Source organism: Chlorocebus sabaeus, chromosome 20, assembly GCF_047675955.1.
Source record: "Chlorocebus sabaeus isolate Y175 chromosome 20, mChlSab1.0.hap1, whole genome shotgun sequence".
NCBI lineage: Eukaryota > Metazoa > Chordata > Mammalia > Primates > Cercopithecidae > Chlorocebus > Chlorocebus sabaeus.
In genome coordinates this window covers 2,257,749-2,264,602 of record NC_132923.1, presented here as the reverse complement: position 1 = coordinate 2,264,602, position 6,854 = coordinate 2,257,749, and positions in this window count along the sequence as shown.

Sequence of the window (6,854 nt, the reverse complement as noted above, 5' to 3'; positions counted from 1 at the left end):
ACCACAGGCATTGCCACATCCTGCTATTTTTTTTTCTTTCTTTTCCTTCTTTCCTTCCTTCCTTCCTTCTTTCCTTCCTTCCTTCCTTTCTTTTCTTTCATTTTTGTTTTTTGTTTTGTTTTGTATACACGATGTCTTGCTGTATAGCCCAGGCTAGTCTTGAACTCCTAAGCTCAAGTGATTCTCCCACCTCAGCCTCCCAAAGTGCTGGGATTACAGGCATGAGCCACCGTGCCCGGCCTTTATTTATTTATTTTATTTTTGAAACAGGGTCTTGCTCTGTTGCCCAGGCTAGAGTGCAGTGGTGCAGTCATGGCTCGCAGAAGCCTCCGCCTCCTAGGCTCAAGCAATCCTCCCACCTCAGTCTCCTGAGTAGATGGGACCACAGGCGTTGCCACATCCTGCTATTTTTTTTTCTTTCTTTTCCTTCCTCCCTTTCTTTCTCTTTCTTTTCTTTTTTGTTTTTGTTTGTTTTTTGTTTTGTTTTGTATACACGATGTCTTGCTGTATAGCCCAGGCTAGTCTTGAACTCCTGAGCTCAAGTGATCCTCCCACCTCAGCCTTCCAAAGTGCCGGGATTATAGGCGTGAACCACCATGCCCAGCCAGAAAATTAAATTTAAAACTTTTTTAAAATAAAAAATTAGCTGGGTATGGTGGTGTAACCTGTAATCCTCTACTCTGGAGGCTGAGACAAGAGAATCACTTGTGCCCAGGAGTTCGAACCTGCAGTAAGCTCTGATTGCACCACTGTACTCCTGCCTGGGCAAAGGAACAAGAAAGACCCTGCCTCTTAAAAATATAAAAATAAATATAAATAAATTTAAAAAGCATGCATTCACAAATATAATAATAGCCATGTTACACTATTGAGTTATATTCAATTTACAGTATACTAAAATGGGTAAGCCTTTTATTTTCACCTGAAATACTATTAAATTGGGTCTCCCACATCCTATACTTATGCATTTTTTTTTTTTTTTTTTTTTGAGGTGGAGTCTTGCTCTGTCGCCCAGGCTGGAGTGCAGTGGCACTATCTCGGCTCACTGCAAGCTCCACCTCCCGGGTTCACACCATTCTCCTGCCTCAGCCTCCCGAGTAGCTGGGACTACAGGCGCCTGCCACCACGCCCGGCTAATTTTTTTGTATTTTTAGTAGAGATGGGGTTTCACCGTGTTAGCCAGGATGGTCTCAATCTCCTGACCTCGTGATCCACCCATCTCGGCCTCCCAAAGTGCTGGGATTACAGGCCTGAGCCACCGCGCCCGGCCTTTTTTTTTTTTTTTTTTTTAGATGGAGTTTTCCTCTTGTTGCCCAGGCTGGAGTGAAATGGCGCAATCTTGGCTCACTGCAATCTCCGCCTCCCGGGTTCAAGCGATTCTCCTGCCTCAGCCTCCCAAGTAGCTGGGATTATAGGCAACCATGCCCTGCTAATTTTGTATTTTTAGTAGAGGGGGTTTCTCCATGTTGGTCAAGCTGGTCTCGAACTCCCGACCTCAGGTGATCCACCCGACTCGGCCTCCCAAAGTGTTGGGATTACAGGCGTAAGCCACCACGCCCAGCCGCATTTCTTTCTTAACCAAAGTCCCTTTTTCGTTTATCTCTGTTCAATTTTGTATTTTCTGTTTTGAAAATATTAATAATGGACAAGTATACATGAAATAATGTTAATAACTAAAATGAAAAAAGTAAATACAAATCGTGTGCACCTCAGTTAATACTATATAAAACATCTGTGTATACATTTACAAAGCATGAAGGTATTTTAGAGCATGCAAGTAATTTGATGTTCATCAGATTCTTTTTCCCATAAAGTTGCTTAAATGTATAATAAATGTTACAATTTCGTTGTCATTGACATTTGTTTTCTATAGTCTTTCAAAAAAGCAGATTTCTAAACTACACACTGATGAGTTTGTCTGCAAAGTAGAAAATTATGGAAGGAATTATTCAACAGCCCCACACACAAAAAAGTAGACTGTGACTATAGACAGTTCAATAGAAATTTTGCAGAGAAGGCCAGCAGAGAAAAGGAGCAACAGCTGTAAGACATGTTGAATAAATGCAGAATAGGTATTTTGTTTAGATGGAAATGCTTGTATGTTAATAGCAATGATCCAGTAAAGAGCAAGAAATTAATCATGTGTGGAAAAGAGAGGCTAGGCACAGTGGCTCATGCCTATAATCCCAGTGCTTTGGGAGGCCAAGGCAGGTGTATCACTTGAGCCCAGGAGTTCTAGACCAGCCTGGGCAACAGAGAGAGACCCCTGTCTCTACAAAAAAAAAAAAAAAATTAAAAAATTAGCTGGGCATGGCAGTGCCTGTGGTCCCAGCTACTCCAGAGGTTGAGGTGGGAGCCTGGGAGGTGGAGGTTGCAGTGAGCCTCCACTGCATTCCAGCCTGGGTGACAAAGCAAGACCTTCTCTCAAAAAGCGGGTGGGGGAAGAACAGTTGTGGTATCAAGTAATAGAGGAGAGAAGAGATGGCATCCTGAGCTCAAGCTAAGAGTTAAAGCAGAGAAAACCACCTATCATAACAAGAGAAGCATGTGGTACAGCTTGTAGATTTGTTGGTGAGAAGATAATGGCAATTTCTTTGATTTCTTCAGAGGTAAACTCATTAGCTAAGAGTGCAGAGGGAAAAGGAAGTTTAGGAAATCTAGAGTAGGGAGAAGTGGAGACTGAAGGTACACACTAGTGGCTGGGCTCAGTGGTTCACACCTATAATCGCAGCGCTTTGGGAGGCCAGGCCAAGCGGATCACCTGAATTCAAGACCAGCCTGACCAACAAGATGAAACCCCCTCTCTACTAAAAATATATAATTAGCTGGGCGTGGTAGCTCACGCCTGTAATCTCAGCTACTCGGGAGGCTGAGGCACAAGAATCACTTGAACCCGGGAGACGGAGGTTACAGTAAGCAGAGATAGCACCACTACACTCCAGCCTGGGTTACAGAGTGACAATTTGTCTCAAAAAAAAAAAAAAAAGGATATACACTAGAGAATTGTGTTAGAGGCCAGGCCGCGGTGGCTCACGCCTGTAACCCCAGCACTTTGGGAGGCCGAGGTGGGCGAATCACAACATCAGGAGTTCGAGACCAGCCTGGCCAATATGGTGAAACCCCTGTCTCTACTAAAAATACAAAACTTAGCCAGGCATGGTGGCGGACGCCTGTAGTCCCAGGTACTTGGGAGGCTGAGGCAGGAGAATCACTTGAACCTGGGAGGCGGAGGTTGCAGTGAGCCAAGATTGCGCCACTGCACTCCAGCCTGGGTGACAGAGAGAGACTCTGTCTCAGAAAAAAAAAAAAAAAAGAAAAAAGTGCATATCTCTTATTACAAGTGACCTGAGCATCTCCCTGGGTTAAGAGCCAGTTGTGTCCGGGTGCAGTGGCTCACGCCTGTAATCCTAGCACTTTGGGAAGCCGAGGCAGGTGAATCACCTGAGGTCAGGAGTTCGAGACCAGCCTGGCCAACATATAGTAAAACCCTGTCTCTACTAAAAACTACAAAAATTAGCTGGGCATGGTGGTGCATGCCTGTAGTCCCAGCTACTTGAGAAGCTGAGGCAGGAGAATCGCTTGAACCCGGGAGGTGGAGGTTGCAGTGAGCCAAGATCGTGCCACTGCACTCCAGCCCAGGTGACAGAGCAAGACTGTCTCTCCAAAAAAAAAAAAAGAGCAAGTTGTATTCTGTGAATTGTCCCTTCATATGCTTTGCTCATTTTTTAATTAGGATAGTTGTTTTTCCCTGATCCATTTGTACATGTTCTTTATATATCCAAGGAATTAGCTATTTGCGTATACTCTGAATTGATTTCCCCAGTTTGCTGTTTCTCGTTTGGCTTGACTTCTGTGGATGTGTGTTTCCCATGTAGAAGGCTTTGGCTTGTTTGTTTTGTTCTTTTTTTTTTTTTTTTTTTTGAGACGGAGTCTTGCTCTGTCACCCGGGCTGGAGTGCAGTGGCCGGATCTCAGCTCACTGCAAGCTCCGCCTCCCGGGTTTACGCCATTCTCCTGCCTCAGCCTCCCGAGTAGCGGGGACTACAGGTGCCCGCCACCTCGCCCGGCTGTTTGTTTTGTTCTTTATCAGCCTTTTATGGCTTTTAAATTTTGAGTCATAGTTAGAAATATTTTCACCACTTTAAGGTAATGAAAGAGTTTGTACTAGTTTGTTCTCATGCTGCTAAAGACATACCTGAGATTGGGTAATTTATAAAGGAAAGAGGTTTAATTGACTCACAGTTCCACATGGCTGGGGAAGTCTCACAATCATGGCAGAAAGCGAGTGAGGAGCAAAGTCACATCTTACATGGCAACAGGCAAGAGAGCTTGTGTAGGCGAACTACACTTTATAAAAGCATCAGATCTTGTAAGACATATTCACTATCATGAGAATAGCATAGGAAAGACCTGTCCCCATGATTCAATTTTCTCCCACCAGGTCCCTCCTACAACATGTGGTAATTATGGGAGCTACAATTCAACACAAGATTTTGGTGGCAACACAGCCAAACCATCCATACCAGAGGTCGTCTTCTTAATAGTTTACATTTTTTGCTTTTTTTTTTTTTTTTTTGAGATGGAGTCTCCTCTGTTGCCCAGGCTGGAGTGCAGTGGCACGGTCTCAGCTCACTGCAAGCTCCGCCTCCCAGGTTCATGCCATTCTCCTGCCTCAGCCTCCCAAGTAGCTGGGACTACAGGTGCCCACCACCACGCCTGGCTAATTCTTTTTTTTTTTTTTTTTTTTGAGACAGAGTCTCATTCTGTCACCCAGGCTGGAGTGCAGTGGTGGGATATCAGCTCACTGCAATCTCCATCTCCCGGGTTCAAGCAATTCTCCTGCCTCAGGCTCCCAAGAAGCTAGGATTACAGGCATGCACCACTATGCTCGGATAAATTTTGTATTTTTAGTAGAGACCGAGTTTCACCATGTTTTCCAGGATAGTCTCAATCTCCTGACCTCGTGATCCACCTGCTTCAACCTCCCAAAGTGCTGGGATTACAGGCCTGAGCCACCGTGCCCAGCCAACACCTGGCTAATTTTCTGTATTTTTAGTAGAGATGGGGTTTCACCATGTTAGCCAGGATGGTCTCAATCTCCTGACCTCATGATCCACCCATCTCAGCCTCCCAAAGTGCATAAGCCACCGCACCCGGCCTTTTTTTTTTTTTTTTTTTTTGAGACGAAGTTTTGCTCTTGTTGCCCAGGCTGGAGTGCAATGGTGCAATCTCGGCCCACCCCTCCACCTCCCGGGTTCAAGCAATTCTCCTGCTTCAACTTCCTGAGTAGATGGGATTACAGGCATAAGCCACCACCCCCAGCTAATTTTGTATTTTTTTAGTAGAGACAAAGTTTCTCCATGTTGGTCAGGCTGGTCTCGAACTCCTGACTTCAGGTGATCCACCCACCTCGGCCTCCCAAAGTGCTGGGATTACAGGCGTGAGCCACCATGCCCAGCTGACATTTTTTACTTTCAATCTTCCATCCATTTGAAATTTATCTTAGTATACAGTATGGGGTACAAAACCCATCTGTATATCCATTCACATTGTTTTAATTACTAAGAATTTATTTCATTTCATTCATTTATTTAGAGGCATTCATTTATTTATTTATTCATTTATTTATTTATCTCATTACATTGTCCAGGCAAGCCTCAAACTCCCGGTCCCAAGCAATCCTCCCACCTCAGCCTTCTGAGTAACTGGGACTAGAGTGGTGTACCATGAGGTCCAGCTAATGAATCATATATTCAGGGGAGTCAAATCTTTTGGCTTCCCTGGGCCACACTGGAAGAATTGTCTTGGGCTACACATAAAATACACTAACACCAGCTGGGCACAGTGGCTCATGCCTGTGATCCCAGCATTCTGGGAGGCCAAGGCAGGTGGATTATTTGAGGTCAGGAGTTTGAGACCAGTTTGGCCAAAATGGAGAAACCTTGTCCCTACTAAAATACAAAAATTAGCTGGGCATTGTGGCAAGTGCCTGGAGGCCCAGCTATTCGGGAGGCTGAAGCAGGAGAATCACTTGAACCCAAGGAGCAGAGGTTGCAATGAGCCAAGATTGTGCCACTGCACTCCAGCCTGGGTGACAGAGTGAGACTCTGTCTCAAAACACATACACACACACACACACACACACACACACAAATCTTATAATGTTTTAAGAAAGTTTATGAATTTGTGTTGGGCTGTATTCAAAGCTGTCCTGGGCCACGTGCGGCCCACAGGCCGTGGGTTGGACAAGCTTGATATATATGAATAGCTGGTGGGGCTTGCTGCCCCTCATTGATGTTCTTTTTCAAGCTTCTCTGGTTATTCTTGTTTTCAACTAAACATCATGATATATTTACAAAGTTGAGCCTTCCTATCCAAGAACCTTTTTTTTCTTTTTTTTTGAGATAGAGTCTCGCTTTGTCATCCAGGCTGGAGTGTAGTGGCACGATCTCAGGTCACTGCAACCTCCGCCTCCTGGGTTCAAGCAATTCTTTTGCCTCAGCCTCCCTAGTAGCTGGGATTACAGACATGCACCACCACGACTGGCCAATTTTTGTATTTTCAGTAGAGACAGGGTTTCACCATGTTGGCCAGGCTGGTCTTGAACTCCTGACCTCAGGTGATCCACCCGCCTCAGCCTCCCAGAGTGCTGGGATTACAGGCATGAGCCACCGCACCCAGCCAAGTCTTTTCATTTTTACAAGTCTAATTTTAGGTCTTTTTATTGTATTTTTACCATTTTCTTCATACAGGTCTTGAACTTTCTTGATAAGTATATTCCTAGTTATGCAAAGGAACAATGACCATTACGAATCATGTATAGAGTCTAAACTGAATTAGGAGGAAAATATGGGC